We start from the raw sequence: 17833 nt of genomic DNA, 5'->3' as shown, positions 1-17833 counted from the left end.
GAATGCATTTTCTAGTGACTACTGTATACATGCATTACTCACAGGAGTACTGAGGAGGTATGAGTAGAATAGCTTAGATTTCACATTAAGTTTCTTCTGAGCTTTTGTCAAAACAAAGATCAACTATAAGGTAAGTAAAAATCACCCCCACAGCACTCTGGCGAGTTTTCATTTGGCCATCTTTTCTAGGCAAACCTGAAGAATGTAATCTTAAGTAAAAACTCTCAATCATTTTATACGTGTACAGAGAGAGAGCATGGGCTGAAAAGATATATAAATATGAACTAACAATAGGACTTTTACTAGTTCAGAATCCTGTCAAACAATATTAAATATCTTTTGGGGGATCACCATAGCTTCTTAATTTCAATGTTAATTTTCATTAAAAACATATCCTTTTTGTGCTATTGTAACAACTACAATCAGCATAAAGAACATTGTATTTACTCAAATGATTAAACTGTAAAGTTAGCAAATTAGCAAATTTAAGTCTCTATTGTGCACTTGTGCTTTTGTTCTGGGGCACTTAATTAAAGAGGAATTCACTTCTACAGGATTACATCTTGCTGAATTCCTTAGCATTGTTCCACACTTAAATTTCCTTTTTGCACATACTGATCTGCATAACTGCATGGCCTATGAAAGCCTTCTTTAAATCATGGTTCTTTTGCTCTTTGAAACATTCAATATCAGCTCAAGCAGCTTTCACAAATTCTCTGCCTTCCAAATTTTTTGATTTCAGTTGTTCTCCTTCTTCCTTTATTTGTTCCTCTAAATCAAACAGCTTACTAGGTGTTCCTTTTAGGGCAAATGTCCTCACAGAACCTGTTTTGAGTTCTTCACACTGTTGCTTTTTGGATACTAGATCCTCAACAGTCGTCTCCAAGTTGTACTGCTTTAGCTCATTTTCTACAAACCATTCTTACTGCTTTTGAATAGAAAAGATATTCCTTTAGCTGATCTGCATAATGCTGCTCTTCTAAAATATCATCAATAGAAGCTGCATATACATGCATATGATGTACTGCACTCTGTAGTACTTTTTTTTCTTAATAATTTTTTTTCTATGGTACTTCATATGACATTCTATGGCATTCACTGAAAACTCTTTCATAATTTTCATGAACTGATGCCATGGAGTTGGTCTACCACTCTGGCTCTGGCTTGAAGGTATAAGATGATAGACTATAGTTTATCACCATAGTGTTTTAGCTCAGTAAATCTGTCTGGGTTTTTCACTCTGAATGTTGCATTTTAACCTGGAAATAGAAATAGAATATTGTGTCTTCAGAAAGAACAGAATGTGAGGCCACTCTTAAAAGAAAGTTTTCTAAACCAATTCTTCATCATTCCAGAAAAATCAGAATCCATGTTGTCTTCAGAGACTTCATGTCAAATGAATTCTGCCCTATTTTCAGGCACTGATGGGACAGCAATATGTGGATAGTAAGCTAGCAAATAATTTCTCAATAATTCAAATTTGCTATACCGTCTCCAAAGGGTCTGTAAGAACACTACGGCCATCACTTGGTTTAACTGATCTTGTCTCAATGAGGTACACTGTGTAAATTTATTGCATGTTCATGTCATTTCTTCCAGTCCTTAATTATGCTTCTGAAACACAAATTTCAATTGTCCTCAACCAAAAAACTACTTCTGTCATCTGGCTCCACTGCTTTAGGATTTCTTTGACTTCTGCACCATGCCCCCCAAGTTGAGTTGAGTACCTCTATTCATTCTCAGCTTCCTTTTCTGTGTTGGCTTCCACCATTAGATTGTAAGCTTCTTGATGTCAAGGACTGTCTTTCTTTTTCTTGTTTGTGTCCCCAGAACTTTGTGTCTGGCATATAGTAGGTGCGCTGTGGAAATGGTCATAGCATCCTTGGAGCTTCGAGCTGGCCCTCGGCCCCTGCTTACAATCTAGGCTACTTCCTTATCTGCCTCTAGCACCAGGTTGACGTCCAGGCCCTTCATGACTTGGCCAGAATCCCAGCTGCAATTTGGGTGCTCCCTACTCCATGGCAACAGGCTCCCTTTCTCTTCTTAATATGTTCACAATGTTCTCATTTTTCCATTTAAATCTTTTTATCATCTTTTTTTTCCTACTTCCTTGATCATTTTTTTTCTTTGCATCCTTCCTTACTTCTGTTGACAATTCTTCAGCTTTAACCTTTTAGTTATATTTAGTTATATTTGTATAAAATAATAACTATAGACTTAAAGATTTCAGAAATCATATAATCCAAAAACCTTCATTTTACAGTTGAGGAGACAAAGGACCACAAATGTTATGTTACTTGCTTATGGCCAGATAAGTAACCTTAGTTAAAGAGATAGAATATAAAGTCAGGTACTACAACTCTAAATTCAACCAGCTTTATAAAGCATCACTTTATTTTGAAGTTCTTCTAGTCACTTTCCTTCTTTATATTCCCTCTTTTTCTATGCCCTTTCCAATTTTCCTCTCCTAGTTTATTTTAGAAAGTCCCAAGATGAAATAAATATTTTTCCATCTACCCATGTGTACACTCTTAATTACCATAACACTTACTTTATTACTATTTTAACTACCAGTATTCACTATTTAGTTCAACATTTTGACATAGATATTAATTTGCTATACTATCGCCATGTGTTGAACTAAATAATGAGAACACAAGTTGAATAAGGCAGTATATTATATTAAGTAGTATGGAAATGAAGTATGTACAAACAATTATGTGATATAATTATATATATTACACATATTAATGAATTCCTGTGAAATATATAGCTATAAATAGACATTACTTCCAATGAGACATATAGATATAGATATATATTTATCTTTCTATCTATATGTTATCTTCCTTTTATTCTCAAATGTTATGTTTAAAGATATGTGTATAAAGTTTTGAAGTTTTGAAAATGCTTTGTAATATTATTTCATTTGATCCTTATAACCCTTGTAGATACATATATCTCACAGCAATATACACACATACACATATACACACATACATAAACAGAAATTCATTAATATATGTGATAGAAATAGATCCATATCCATATGTATCTATCTACATCTATCATACAAACTCTTGAATATATACCTATATGTGTACATATACATATGTACATATGTTTACATCATAGGAATTAATATTGTAGGAAGGAACATATATGGCTCATTTGTGTACCTATGTGTGCATGTCTTAGCTAAACATATAGCTAGATGGCATCACGATAGTGTTGGACCTGATCAAGAAGACTTGAATTCAAATCCAGCCTTAGTCACTTCCCATGTGACTCAAGACAAATTACTTAACCTCTATTTGCCTCAATTTTCTCATCTGTAAAGTGAGGATAATAGTAGCACCTATCTACAAGGAATATTTTGAAGATCAAATTAGATAATGTAAGGCAGTCTGCAAACTATAAAACTATATGCATAAAATCGATAATTATGGAATGAATTTATTTCAGAAATAAGTGTCAAGCATATATGTATTTTATTATCATCCTTTTATTCTTGAAAGTTATGTCTAGGTGCTCCTCTCATTTATTTATTCACTTCTATTTAATTATTTATTTGTTATAAATAATTGGTAACATTCAGAAAAAAAAAACTACAGTGTCCTCATGCACAAATTTCCTATTACACCAACTAACTATACAATAAGGTACCACATAAACTTAAATTGAATCACATGTTATTTTAAGCTCAGGGTGGATCTTATGCAATGAAGTAGACCCAGAGTAAGGAAGTAAACAATTATTTGACTGAGGTAAATATATATTTTTTAAGTAGTACTACAATTGAACACAACTTCTTCAGGTTTATTTTTTCCCCATGAAGACGATCTTCATAACTCCCTTTGTGAAGGTGTATCCCAGAGAATGACAGGTACTGCCACATCTGTGATGCTACCAATTAGTAGGTTTTGTTTTTTTTTCCCCCATATTTGCCCCACTTCATCTAACCACTTCCTATAAGATACCCAAGGGTACCTTTCTTGTAGGTCATACATGTAGAGAAAGTTTGTTGATTGATTGTACCATGCTTGTTATCTGCCCCCAGCCTCCTTCATAGACTAATCCAATTACTGGGCTACCATACACGTTAAGTTACTTGTCCCAGGTTATAGCAGCAGTGAGAGCTCTTGGGTTCCTTGCCATGTTTTGTGATTGCTCTAAAATACTGCCTCACAGAAAAAGTGATTGCATATTTTTAAATGATATTTTCAAAAATACAATTTTCCCAAAGCCTATTTAATTCACTGATGTGGACAATGCAAGAAGCAAAGGAAACATACCAAAACAGTCACAAACTGCTCCCCTAAAGGACCTTATATTGTATGGAGTGAGGTGTATCATGTACACAAATAAGTATAGTACAAATTGAGATACAATGAAATTAAAGCATATTTTTCCTGATTCTATGTATGCAGTGCAAATTAAAACAACTACATATCAGTCTCAGGAGACCTGAATCTAGTACTTCAAACAAAAGGGATGAATTTTTTTTATCACAAAACATCTACATTAAACATTTGCCTATATTTTCTGTTGTTTATACCTAACTTTAGAATATTAACCTCTCTACTGATTGCTGTGCTCATGTCTGCAAATGCCTTGCACTTGATATCTTGAACTGGATGTCCTATAGACATTTTAAACTCAATATGCACAACCTGAATTCATAATCTTTTACCCAAAACTTCCCCACTCCAATCTTGTTTATAGCTGTCAAGGCTACCTCAATCCTGCTAATCACCCAGGTTTACAACTGTGATGTTATGCTTCTCACACTTTCTCATCACCAATATCCAATCTATTGCCAAGTCATGTTGATTTTATCTTTGTGATATGTTACATACAACATCTCCTTTTCTCCACTAAAAGCTAAAGCCACTGCCATAGCACGGGCCCTTATTACCTTAAACCCGGATTGTTGGAATAGTCTGATTATTGATTTGTCTGCCTCAAATTGTAAAAAAAAAATATGATCTTTAATAAGTGCAAGTTTGGTCACATTACCTCTCTACTCAAAAAGTTCCAGTGGTTTTCTATCACTCAGATTGAGGGCCACCTCCACTTATCTCGCCACTGAACCCAGATGGCTTTTGAGGAGAAAGTGAGGCTGATAACTTTTCAAAGCCTCCCTCACTTAAATCCAATTTGCTCATTTATTCTTCTATTCAGTGACAATAGTTTCCTTGTTATGCCTCACATTAGACCCTCCATCTTCTGTTTCTGGACATTTTTACCAGTTCTCTTCCATGAATAGAGTGTTTTCTCTCCTCATGTTCACCTCCTGGCTTCCATTTCTTCTCTCAAATTCCAGCTAAAATCCCACCTTCCATAGAAGGCTTTCTTAATCCCTCTTTATTTTGGCTACTTCTCTCTATTTATTATTTCCTATTTAGCTTGTCAGCCTCAATCTCTCTTTCATAATTATTGAAGTCCAGTGGCAAGACAAAAGTCAAGATGTCTGGCAATGGCTTGGGATGCAGTGGATGATGTTGGCAACTTGTCTATACATAGTTAATGGTATTTTGTTTCCCTCATCAGATCGTGAGCTCATTGAGGATGAGAACTTTTATCATTCTTTATATTCCTAGCACTTAGCATAGGGCTGGGCACATAGTAGGTGTTTAATGGTGGTTGTCCTTCCTACTTGAAGAGCACCAAAATGATATTACAAATCAAAGTCATGGTACAATGCATTTTACTATGGCTGATCAGACAAATACGAGCATGGAAGGCTTTATTACAGGTCAGTCATAAATTATCTGTATGCACATTTGGAGTGCAAATGTCTCTAAGTTTGTGCATCTGATGTTTCTTTTGAGTTACTGCAATTCTGATTTGCTCATAGAGTATAACACCTTCTTTGATGCTGTTATGCTATGCCAAGTGGTCCTGTGTCTCCTAGGTCTCATGATTGATTCAAAAGTCCTTCAAAGAGACCTTGAAATAGTCCTTGTATTGTTTCCTCTGACCTCTTTGAGTCCTTACCCTTTGTGAGTTCTCTATAAAATAATCTTTTGAGCAATTGTACATTTGGCATTCCAGCTACCTGGCCAGCCACATAAGAGTTATCATCTTTATAGTAGAGTTTGAATGCCTGGAAGTTAAGCTTAAGAAAAGACCTCAGTGTCTAGTCTAGTACCTTATCTTGCCTTGTGATCTTCAGAATCTTCCTAAGATAATTCAAATGGAGCCAATTCAGTTTTCTGATATGGCAATAGAAGAATGTCCAGGTTTCATCAGCATACAATAATGAGGTCAACATAACAACTTTGTAGATCTTCAGTTGGGTAGATAGCCTAATACTTTTCTCTCACACCTTCCTTCAGAGCCTCCCAAACAGCTGCATCTGGTAATACATGTATCATCTGTATCACCTATTTGTACATCTCTGGAAAGTATACTGCCAAGGTAAGTGAACTTATCTACAATATTCAAAATTCCTCTGTTTGCTGTAATTTATGGTTCTACATATGGATGGTATGGTGCTGGCTATGGAGAATCCGTTTTCTTGGCGTTAATTGTCAGGGCAAAATTAGCGCAAGCAGCAAAGAATCAATCTATACACTGTTGCATGTCAGCCTCAGGCTGCATTGAGTACACAATCATATGCAAACAAAAACTTGTGCACAGACTCTCCTTCCACTTTAGTTTTAGCTTGCAGCTTTTTCAAGTTAAATAATTTACCATCAGTGTGAGAGCTGACCTTAAGGACATTTTCATTCTCATTGAAGGCATCCACCAACATGGATGAAGACATAATGCTAAAAATCATGGGAGCAAGCACACAACCATGCTTCATTCCATTGGTGACTGGGAAAGTGTAAGAGTGTCATCCAATATCTAGACCCAATGAATGCATATCATCATGAAACTAGCATACAATACTGATGAACTTCCCTGGGTCAACAAGTTTTTACATTATGTTTCAGAAGCCCTCACAATTGACCTTAGTCAGATTGATAAACATTGTGTAAAGACTTCGGTTCCATCCCTGGCATTTATCCTAGTCAGGCAGCAAACACTATATTAACTGTTCTTTGGCCCTTTCTGAAGCCACACTGACCTTCAGGTATATGACCATCTTTCAGGTGAAGAACCAATCTATTAAGGAGGATTCTGACAAAACTCTTGCCAGCAATGACTAAGAGAGGGACCACCCTGTTATTGTCTCAGAACAACATATTTCCTTTTCCAAAATATTTAATCCATTTTTTTTTATTTTGACCATATGCTAGAATCCCCTCTTGTCCTGGTAAGTACTCCAGGGTTAGGTTGGGTGAAGCAGACCTTTTTTCAGGCACCTTTTCTAGCCCTTTCCTCTTGCCAGGCAGTGAACAGTGAGGTCCCTAAAAAAAGCTGCTCAGAACACCCAGGTGGTTGCTGAATCTCAATGCTATTTCAATCCAGAAGAACACCTTGTGTTCTGGGCCACTTGAGTGTGCAGGGTTGTGAATACAGTTCTCAGGATAACTGTTCTTGCTGCTTTATCACTTACCCATTGCCACAGGACTTTGAAATAGGTAAAAATGGTAAAATGATATGTGTGATGTCTTTTGACTCACATATAAATTGAATTAAAGTAAGAGAGAGTTGCACAAAGTTGTCAGCCTCAGTGTCTTTTTCAGAGTCATTGAAGTCCAGTGGCAAGACAAGTCAAGATGTTTGGCAATTGCTTGAGATGCAGTGGATGACATTGGCATCTCTGATGTCTAACCTATTTTTAAGCACTCCACATGGCCTGTTACAATCACTTTCATGGCTATTGGAACACATTGTTCTCATCTGTTCATTCCATCATGGTAAATCTTCACATGCTTGGGATAGAAACACTTCCCTACCTACTCACTGATGGATTTGAGGCCCATTGGTTACTTTCAACTTGGTTAGTATTTTGGTTGGTATCTACCAAATGGTTTACTAGGGTATGGATGCTGCTTATAGTATAGCTTCTTGAAGCCACAAGTTAGGGTTGAATAATTGGTTGGAAACCGAAAGTGGAAAGCAACCCTGAAAAGGGCTTGGCAGCCCTCAGACCCTCCTCTTCCCTGAACAGCCATATATTCCAGGTGTTTAATAAAGGTTTATTGACTGACTAATACTGGCCAAAGTGAGGACAAGGACAAGCAAAAGAAAAATATATCATATATGGGTTTCCATAATCATTACTGGAGAGGCTATCTACATTGATTAGATCATAAAAATTAGCACTATTTCAGTTTTCTCCAGTTCCAGGAGACATAATTTAGCCCTTATTCAGCTACAAAATACCATATCTTCCCCATCATAAAATAAAGCAGATTTCAAGGATAGGAAACAGGTAAAGGGCAGAAGAGAAGTGTAGGGGTATTAAAAAAGTGGGCATTTAACTAATTTATATAGACTTCATGAAATACTATCAAATTTAGTACATTTAATCATGAATTTATTCAATTGGAATATATGAATGATATTCTTACATGACATCATTACAGTACTTTTAGGCTCTGTAATCCCATAGGTGTAGGGTAGCAGAATTGGCTTCCTAATTATTTCATCTCATTATCCTTAAAATTAGTTACCTTGTTGATAGTCTGGTGCTGAGTTTCTTTACACAGCTAGGTTGATTCTTGGTCAAAATATCCCTTTTGATTGTCAATCCAATACTCGAGTTTTTCAGATTGGTATGACTTCCAGGACTTGCAAACTACTTCTTCACACTTTGAAAATACAGGGCTGCATCTGTGTCACAATGGAATATTATTGATACTCTTTAAGGTACACTTGTATATGTTAAAGTATGCTTTAGAAAACTGAATCATTTAAGAAGTCTAAACATTACATAATTTGGATATTTTTGTCTTTGAAATAACAATTATTGTTTTGTTTAAAGAAACAAGCAATTAATTACGTTTTTCAGACATAGGAAATAACAAAAATGTCTAGAACATTTTTTTTGCATCCAGAGAGGCACAAGGACCATGACCTCCTAGTCCTGACCTCAAGAACCTGTTTTTGGTCCAATGATGTTTTACATTTTTGTCAATCTTGGATAAAAATAGAAAATATATTCATCAAAATGTCCTAATGGCCCTATGACAGGAGGGATATTTATTATACTTTACAGGCTCTAAAAAGATCTCGACAGACTAGAGCACTGAATAAAATTTATATATTAAGATAAATTTCCCTAGAGATAAATGTAAAATCTTACAGTGGGACTCAACAACAAATCATCTTCACAAGTAGAAGATGGCAAAGGCATGGTTAGGTAGCAGTTTGTCTAAAATGAGAGAGGGGTTTTAGAGTTGTGAGTTGTGAAATCAACATGAGTCAATTCCACATGGATCTTCAAAGTGTGACTAAAGAACTGATGATCTTTTTTTTACTCTGCCCTTTTCAGACCTCATCTAGAATATTATGTTAATAGTTTCAGCACCACAATTTAAGAAGTATGTAAATAAACTAGAGTACATCCAGAGGAGAGCAAGAAGTATAGTAGAGTACATTAGTCTATGGAGCTTAGAAAAGAGAGGACTTAGGTTTACTGTAAAAGTATGGAAAATGTGGGAAGACATGTTAGTTGTATTTAAGCCTTTGAAGAGCTGTGATGTAGAAGAGGTATTATAATTAGTTTGTTTAGTCTGTAAGTATAGAAGCAGAAGAAATAGTTGGAAATTGGAAAGAGGTCAATTTAGACTTGATATCAAGTAAAACTTTCTTATAAATACAAGTAAAACTTTCTAATAATTATCAAGTAAAACTTTCTTATAATTACAGCTATCCAAAGTGGGATGAAAGATAGTGAAAGTCTCCTGGAGATCTTGAAGAAGAGTTTGGATAACCATTTTTTTTTTCAGTGAGGCAATTGGGACTAAGTGACTTGCCCAGAGTCACACAGCTAGTGAATGTTATGTGTCTGAGACCTGATTTGAACTCAGGTCCTCCTGAATCCAGGGCTGGTGCACTATCCACTGCACCACCTAGCTGTCCCCTGGATAACCATTTGTTGAGTATATGGTAGTGGGAGTTCCTTTCAAGTATGGGGATGACTACATTTATGTTGAAATTCTCCCTTTCTAATTCTCAAAATCATGTGACTCTGACTTGAAAAAAATAAAAGCTCACTGCCAAGTTTCAATACAGTCAATTCAACCTAACAATCAATTAATCAATGACTGAATATCTATTCTAAGTAGCCCACTATGCTAGATTAAAAAAAATTATATTCCCTTCTCTTATCAGGCTTGCAATCTATTCAGAGGAGTAAGATAAATTCACAAATGAGTATAAGTAAAAATGTGATAAGGACATAGGCTGAGGAAGTAGGGAACTTGTGGAGGGATTGATTCTAATTGAAGTGAATCAAGAAAGAAAAATAAACTGAGAGAAGAGGTGACATCTGAGTTGAACTTTGAAAGACAGGAAAGATTCCAATAGAGTAACATGAGGAAAGTGTAATTTAGTCAAGAAGGATGGCATATGCACACAGAGACAGGAAAAAATAATTAGATGTGGAAGGAACAACTAATAATCTTGTTTGATTAGAACATAGCATAAAGATGATTAAAATGGAATGTTTTAAAGATTGGTTGGAGCCAACTTCAAAGTTGATCCATTGGAGAAGAAAATTGCAAATTACTCCAGTATCTTTGCCAAGAAAACCCTATGTGTAGCATTAAAATGTAAAGATATGACACTAGAAGATAAGCTCCTCAGGTTAGAAGGTGTTCAACACACTACTGGGGAAGAGCAGAGAACATCTACAAGTAGCTCCAGTACTAATGAAGCAACTGGGCCAAAGTCAAAAGTAAGCTTAGCTGTGGATGTATTTGATGAGGATCCATATTGTAAAAGAATCTGCAATATTAGATCTAAGAGCCAAGGTAAGCTGAATGTGGTCAAATATTGAATGGAGAGATTAAACATTGATATATTGACTGTCAGTGAACTTAAATGAATGGAAATGGGTGAATGTAATTCAGGTGATCATTATATGTACTACAGTGGGCAAGAATCTCAGAAAAAATGCAATAGGCCTCATCATGAATAAAAGGGTGAGAAAAGCAATACTGGACAATAATCTTGAAAATGACAGAATAATATCTGTTCAAATCCAAAGCAAACCATTCAGTATCACAGTAATACAAATCTATACTCCAACCACTATGACAAAGAGGCCAAAATTGGTCACTTCTATAAAGACCTAGAAATAACACTGTAGGGGATTGGAATGCTAAAGTACAAAATCAAAAGATAATTAGGATAACAGGCAAGTTTGACCTTGGAGTATCAAAGGGTCAAGGTAAGGGAGAGAATAATATATTTTTTCTCAAGTTAACTGTTCATAGTAAACATACTTTTTCAACAAATACTTTTTCAACCTCTCAAAAGGTGACTCTACACATGGATATCATCAATGGTGAATATTAAAATCTGATTGATTATATAATTTGCAGCCAAAGATAAGGAAACTTTATGCAGTTAACTAAAACAAGACCTGGAGTTGACTGTGGCTCAGATCATGAGGTTTTATTGTGAAATTCAGATCTGGAGTCAGACATCCTGAATAATGAAATCAAGTGGGTCTTAAGAATCATTGCTTACAATAAGCCTAGTGATGGTCACAATAATTTAGCTGAGCTATTTAAAATCCTAAAAGGTGATGTTGTTAAAGTTCTGCATTCAATATGCCAGCAAATTTGAAAAACTCAACCATAGCCATTGGATTGAAAGAAATCAGTTTATGTTCCAATCTTAAAGAAAGACAAGGCCAAAGAATGTTCAAATTACTGAATAATTACCCTCATTTCACATACTAGCAAGGTTATGCTTAAGATTCTGCAAGTAGGCTTCAGCAATATGTGAACTGATAATTATCAGGAAAACAGGCTGGTTTTTTGAAGAGGTAATGAAACTAGAGACCAAATTGCTTTCATTTGCTGGATTATGAAAAAAAGTAAGAGAGTTTCAGAAGAAAACAACAACAACAGCAAAACACCTACTTCTGCTTCATTGATTACGCTAAAGATGTTGACTGTGTGGATCACAAAAAATGTGTCAAGTCTTCAAAGAAAAGCGTACCAAATCATATTACTTGTCTTCTGAGGAACCTTTATGAAGGGCAAGAGGCAACAACTAAAACAAAACATTGAATAAATTGGCTTAAAATTGGAAAAGGAATATGTCAAGGCTGTATATTGTCACCTTATTTATTTAACTTAATATGCAGAATACATCATGCAAAATGCCAGCCTGTGCAAATCAAGATCCAGAATTATGCTGAGAGGAATAAAATCTTAGTAGTCAGATGATAGCAATCTGATGGCAAAAAGTAAAGAAGAATTAAGAAACCTCTTGGTGAGGTTGAAAAAGGAGAGTGTAAAAGTTGTCTTGAAGCTTAACATAAAAACAAAAATAAAACCTAAGATCTTGGCAATTGGCACCATCACTTCCTGGAAAATAGAGGGAGAGGAAATGGAAGCAGTGTCAGATTTTATATTCGTGTACTCAAATATTATTTCAAACAGTGACCACAGCCATGAAATTAAAACACACTTGCTCCTCGGAAGGAAAGTTTTGGCAAATATGCACAGTAAACCAAGAAATCAGAGATATCACCTTTCCAACAAAAGTCTGTAGAGTCAAAATTATGCTTTTTCTAGTAGCAATATATGACTATGAGAATTGGACTATAAGTGAAACTGAGAACTTCAGAATTGATGCTTTCAAATGTTGGTATTGGGGAAGACTTTTGAGAGTCCCTTAGACATCAAAGAAATCAAATCAGTCAATACTTATATTAGTTCTGACTATTCACTGAGAGGTCAAATACTGAAGGTGAAGCTTACTTTATCCAAATAATGAAAAGACAGGACTTATTAGAAAACACCCTAATGTTGGGAAAGATTGAAAGCAAAAAGAAAAAAAAAGCAGAGGATGAGATGGATAGATAATGCCATGGAAGCAATAAACATGAGCTTGGACAGATTTTGGGAAATAGTGGAGGATAGAAGAGACTGGTATTCTATGGTCCATGGGGTCATGACTGAACAACTGAAAAACAACAACTGGAGCCAAATTGTGTAGGGCTCCCAAATGCTCTCTTGAATTAGAGAAGGAAATTCTTCTATGTCCTTTGGAAGGGCTTTTCCTATGAATGATTTATTGACTGACAGATTATGAAGTGTGTGAGTCTCATTATACTTTCAAAAATTGTACATACATCAAATAACTCACTGAGCCCTGAATTACTCTCTCCTTCTTCTTCAACTGCATTTTTTTCCAAATAAAAAGTGGGCATCTTATTTTTATTCCCAAATCTATTTGGTTTAAACAGAACCCAAAAGAGGACCATGATCATTCATTGAGTACTAGTGAAGTATAGGTGAAGACTGACAAGAAGAAAGACAACAAAAGTCACAAAGAAAAATAGATTAGGAATGATCAAAATAAATAAAACATTTATTTAAATTAAAAGAGCAACTCTTTTATTCCCATTGTGATTTACAAAATATTTTCTCCTCAGCAACTGTTGAGGATATTTGGAGCAAGAATTTTTTACCCATTTTTATATGAAAACACTGAGAATCCGAGCATTTCAGTGACTTGTACATGGCAATAAAATTGGTTAGTGTTAGGGGCAAGATGCTAACTTACCCCAGTTCTCTTGACTTTTAGTACAATGTTCTTTCAACTAATGTAAAAAATGTGTTTTTTTCCTCAAACTCAATATATACATATATTAATGTAATCATGCATTATTGTTTGTTCAATGTATAATTATTTTTTACTTTCAAAGTCCTGTAATTTTGGGAACACAGCCTATATTATGTTAAGAATCAAGGTATTGAAGTGATAAGTTAATTAAAAGGCTGGTGGGGGAATTAATTTGGCTAGTTGTTGAATTGATAGATATTTATAAATTATTTCATTTAATGATACAACATGGTACAGTGGAAAGGGGATGGAACATCTAGTCAGAAGACTTAAGTTTATAAATTGTGCTTTTTAGTAATATAACCTAGGACCTCTCAAGCCCTTCATTTCCTTATCTCTCAATTGATAAATTCAGACTAGAAGAACTCTAAGGTCTTCTTGAGTACTAACAGTCTATAATATATAACAGGCTTTTTGACTGAATCCAAACTTCTTAATAGAAAACTTTTGTTCTTTAAAACTTGGACTCAGTCAAAAGGTTGCACCAAGGGACGTAGAAGGTTACATGTGGCCTCTAGGCCACAGGTTCCTTACTTATGATATAGAAATATTTTTAATTGGTTCCTCCAAGCTTGTTTTTTTTCTGAAATTTTGAAGAATTTGTCAATTACTTATGTTTCAGAATAATAAATTGGCAATATGATATTTTAAGCCACAGTTACACATTAATATTCTGAAATATGTGGTGTACATGTTCCATGAAGATTTATACAGAAATGACCTCAAAAAAATGAGGAAAGTTGATACTAAATTCATACCTGGCTTCCAAATGAGGTGAGTCACTTTGAATTTATTTATTACCTGTGTATTTCAGTTGAGAAAAATGGCAAAATGTCTTGGAAGTCACCAGCATCTGGAAAAAAATAAAAAGATGACTTAACCTTGCAGATGATGAGTTACTTGGCCCTGGTGTCTATATGGCATTCCATCTGCTTGCTTGTACACAGCATGGTATAGCCAACAGGGGGAGCTACAGACAGAAGAAAAATGAGATTGGTTTTGTTTAGGAGTATAATTTGGCTAAACTGACAATATATTATATCTTAATGGCCCCTCAGAGTGAATCTAATTGATGATCCAACTTGAACATTCTCTGAGAGTCTCTTTGTATTGTATCAGAAGCAGGCTGGGTGGTTAATCTTGCTTTCCTGCTGCTAATAGAGAAACTGCCATCTGGATAAGATTTCTGCTACAATAATATTCTCCATTGTTGGAACTTCTGTGGAGACCCTGAAAAAGTTTCTAATGAGCTAAGAGAAAAAGAGAAAGCACTTTTATTTGTAGAGTGTAAGAGATTTTAGTACACAAGAAGAACACCAGGGGCAGCTAGGTGGCATAGTGGATAGAGCACCAGCCCTGGAGTCGGGAGGACCTGAGTTCAAATCCGGATTCAGACACATAATACTTCCTAGCTGTGTGACTCTGGGCAAGTCATTAACCCCAATTGCCTCACTTAAAAAAAAGAACACCAGCAACATTTTTTTCTACCTCCTAAAAAATGAATAGACAGTATTTAAAGATATCTGTCTATTAGGGCTATATTTTCATGATAAAATAAAAATGATTCAATTTAAAGTAACTGTAGACAACATAAAATATTTGGAAGTCTACTTGCCAAGACAAACCCAGGAACTTTTTGAACACAATTACAAAATACTTTTCAAACAAAATCAGATCTAAATAATTGGGAAATTGTCAGTTGCTCATATGTAGGTTGAGCTAATATAATAAAATGATAATTATATCTAAATTAATATACTTGTTTAGTGTCTTACCAATCAAACTACCAAAATTATTTTATAGAGCTAGGAAAAATAATAACAAAATTCATCTGGAAGAACAAAAAGTCCAGAATATCAAGGGAAATAATGAAAAGAAATGTGAGGGAAGGTGGCTTCACCCATGCCAGATATTAAATTGTATTATAAAGCAACAATCATTTAAACTACTTGGCACTGGCTAAGAAATAAAGTGGTGCATCAGTGGAATCGTTTAGGTACACAAGACATAGTAGTCCATGACTATAGTAATCTACTGTTTGATAAACCCAAAGACCCCAGCTTCTGGGATAAGAACACATTATTTACCAAACTATTAGGAAAACTGGAAAATACTATGGCAGAAACTAGGCATAGACCAACATCTTACACTGCATACCAAGATAAGGCCAGAATGGGTACATAATTTAGATCTAAAAGGTAAGACTATATGCAAATTAGGACAGCAATGAATGTTTTACCTCTCAGTTCTATGGAGAATGGAAGAATTCATGACTAAATAAAAGAAAGAGACCATTATGAAATATGAAATGGACAATTTTGATCACATTAAATTAAAAAGCTTTTGCACAAAGCCAATGCAACCAAGATTGGAAGGGAAGCAGAAAACTGAGAAACAATTTTTACAGCCAGTATCTCTGATAAAGTTCTCATTACTAAGGTATATGGAGAACTGAGTCAAATCTGTAAGAATACAAGTCATTCTTCAATTGATAAATGGTCAAAGCATATGGTCAAATGGTCAAAAGAGGTAGTGTTCAGATGAAGAAATTAAAGCTACCTATAGTCATATGAAAAATGCTCTAAATCACTATTGATTAGAGAAATGCAAATTAAAACAACTCTGAGGTATCACATCACACCTATCAGATTGACCTACATGATAAAACAGGAAAATTATGAATGTTGGAGAAAATGTGGGGAAATTGGAACACTAGTGCATTATTTGTGGAGTTGTGAACTGATCCAACAATTCTGGGGAGCAATTTGGAACTATGCCCAAAAGGCTATAAAACTGTGCATACCCTTTTACCCAGCAATACTACTTCTAGATCTGTATCCCAAAGAGATCATACACATGGGAAAAGGACCCACATGTACAAAAATATTCATAGCAGTTCTTTTTTTTTTAAATTTATTAAAGTTTTCACCATTCACTTGCATAAGATTTTGAGTTCCAAATTTTCTCCCCATCTTTCCCCTCCTCTCACTCCATGATGGCATGCAATTTTATATAGGCTTTACATATACATTCATATTTAACATATTTCGTATTAGTCATGTTGTAAAGAAGAATTAGAACCAATAGGAGAAATCATGAGGAAGATGAAACAAAAGAAGGAGAGAGATGGACAGACACAGACACAGAGACAGAGAGATAGACACAGACAGAGAGACAGAAAGAGAGAGATCAAATAACATACTTTGATCTGCATTCAGACTCCATAGTTATTTTTCTGGATATGGAGAACATTTTCCATCATGAGTCCTTTGGAGTTGTCTTAGATCCTTGCATTGCTAAGAAGAGATGAATCTATCAAAATTAGTCATCATACATTGTGGCTGTTACTATGTACAATGTTCTCCTGCTTCTGCTCACTTCACTCAGCATCAGTTCATTCAAGTCTTTCCAGGTTTTTCTGAAGTCTGCCTGCTAATCATTTCTTATAATTAATTTCTATAGTATTCCATTACATTCATATACCACAACTTGTTCAGCCACTCCCCAATTGATGGACATCCCCTCAATTTCCAATTCTTTGCTACCACAAAAAGAGCTGCTATAAATATTTTTGTACATGTGAGTCCTTTTCATATACATATGATCTCTTTGGGATACAGCCTTAGAAATGCTATTGCTGGGTCAAAAGGTATGCACAGTTTTATAGCCCCTTGGGGATAGTTACAAATTGCTCTCCAGAATGGTTTAATCAGTTAACGATTCCACCAACAATGCATTATCATTCCAATTTTTCCACATCTTCTCTAGCATTTATAATTTCCCTGTTTTGTCATATAAGGAAGTCTAATAGGTGTTATATGGTACCTCAGAGTTGTTTTGATTTGCATTTCTCTAATTAATAGTGTTTTAGAGCACTTTTATATGACTATAGATAACTTTAATTTCTTCATCTGAAAATTATAGCAGTTCTTTTTTGGTGGCAAAGAATTGGAAATTGGAGTCTGACTACTGATCGAAGCATACTCTTTTCTCTTTCTTTTCCTTTCTCATGCTTTTCCCCTTCTGTTCTAATTCTTTACAACATGACTAAGGTGAAAATATGTTTAATATGATTGTACATGTAGAGCCTATATCAGATTGCATGCCTTCTTGGGGAGGCAGG

The 17833-nt window shown here is 35.0% G+C and overlaps 1 pseudogene; it reads right to left on the bottom strand.

Annotated features, from left to right (window-relative positions):
• Positions 1-556: 556 nt before the first annotated feature.
• Positions 557-1663, bottom strand: LOC114029864 (annotated as a pseudogene).
• Between the last annotated feature and the right edge of the window lie 16170 nt (positions 1664-17833).

This window comes from Vombatus ursinus, unplaced genomic scaffold, assembly GCF_900497805.2.
Source record: "Vombatus ursinus unplaced genomic scaffold, bare-nosed wombat genome assembly UNPS02014942.1, whole genome shotgun sequence".
Lineage (NCBI taxonomy): Eukaryota > Metazoa > Chordata > Mammalia > Diprotodontia > Vombatidae > Vombatus > Vombatus ursinus.
The sequence above is the reverse complement of the archived record's forward strand: the minus strand, read 5'-3'. Positions and strand labels throughout refer to the sequence as shown.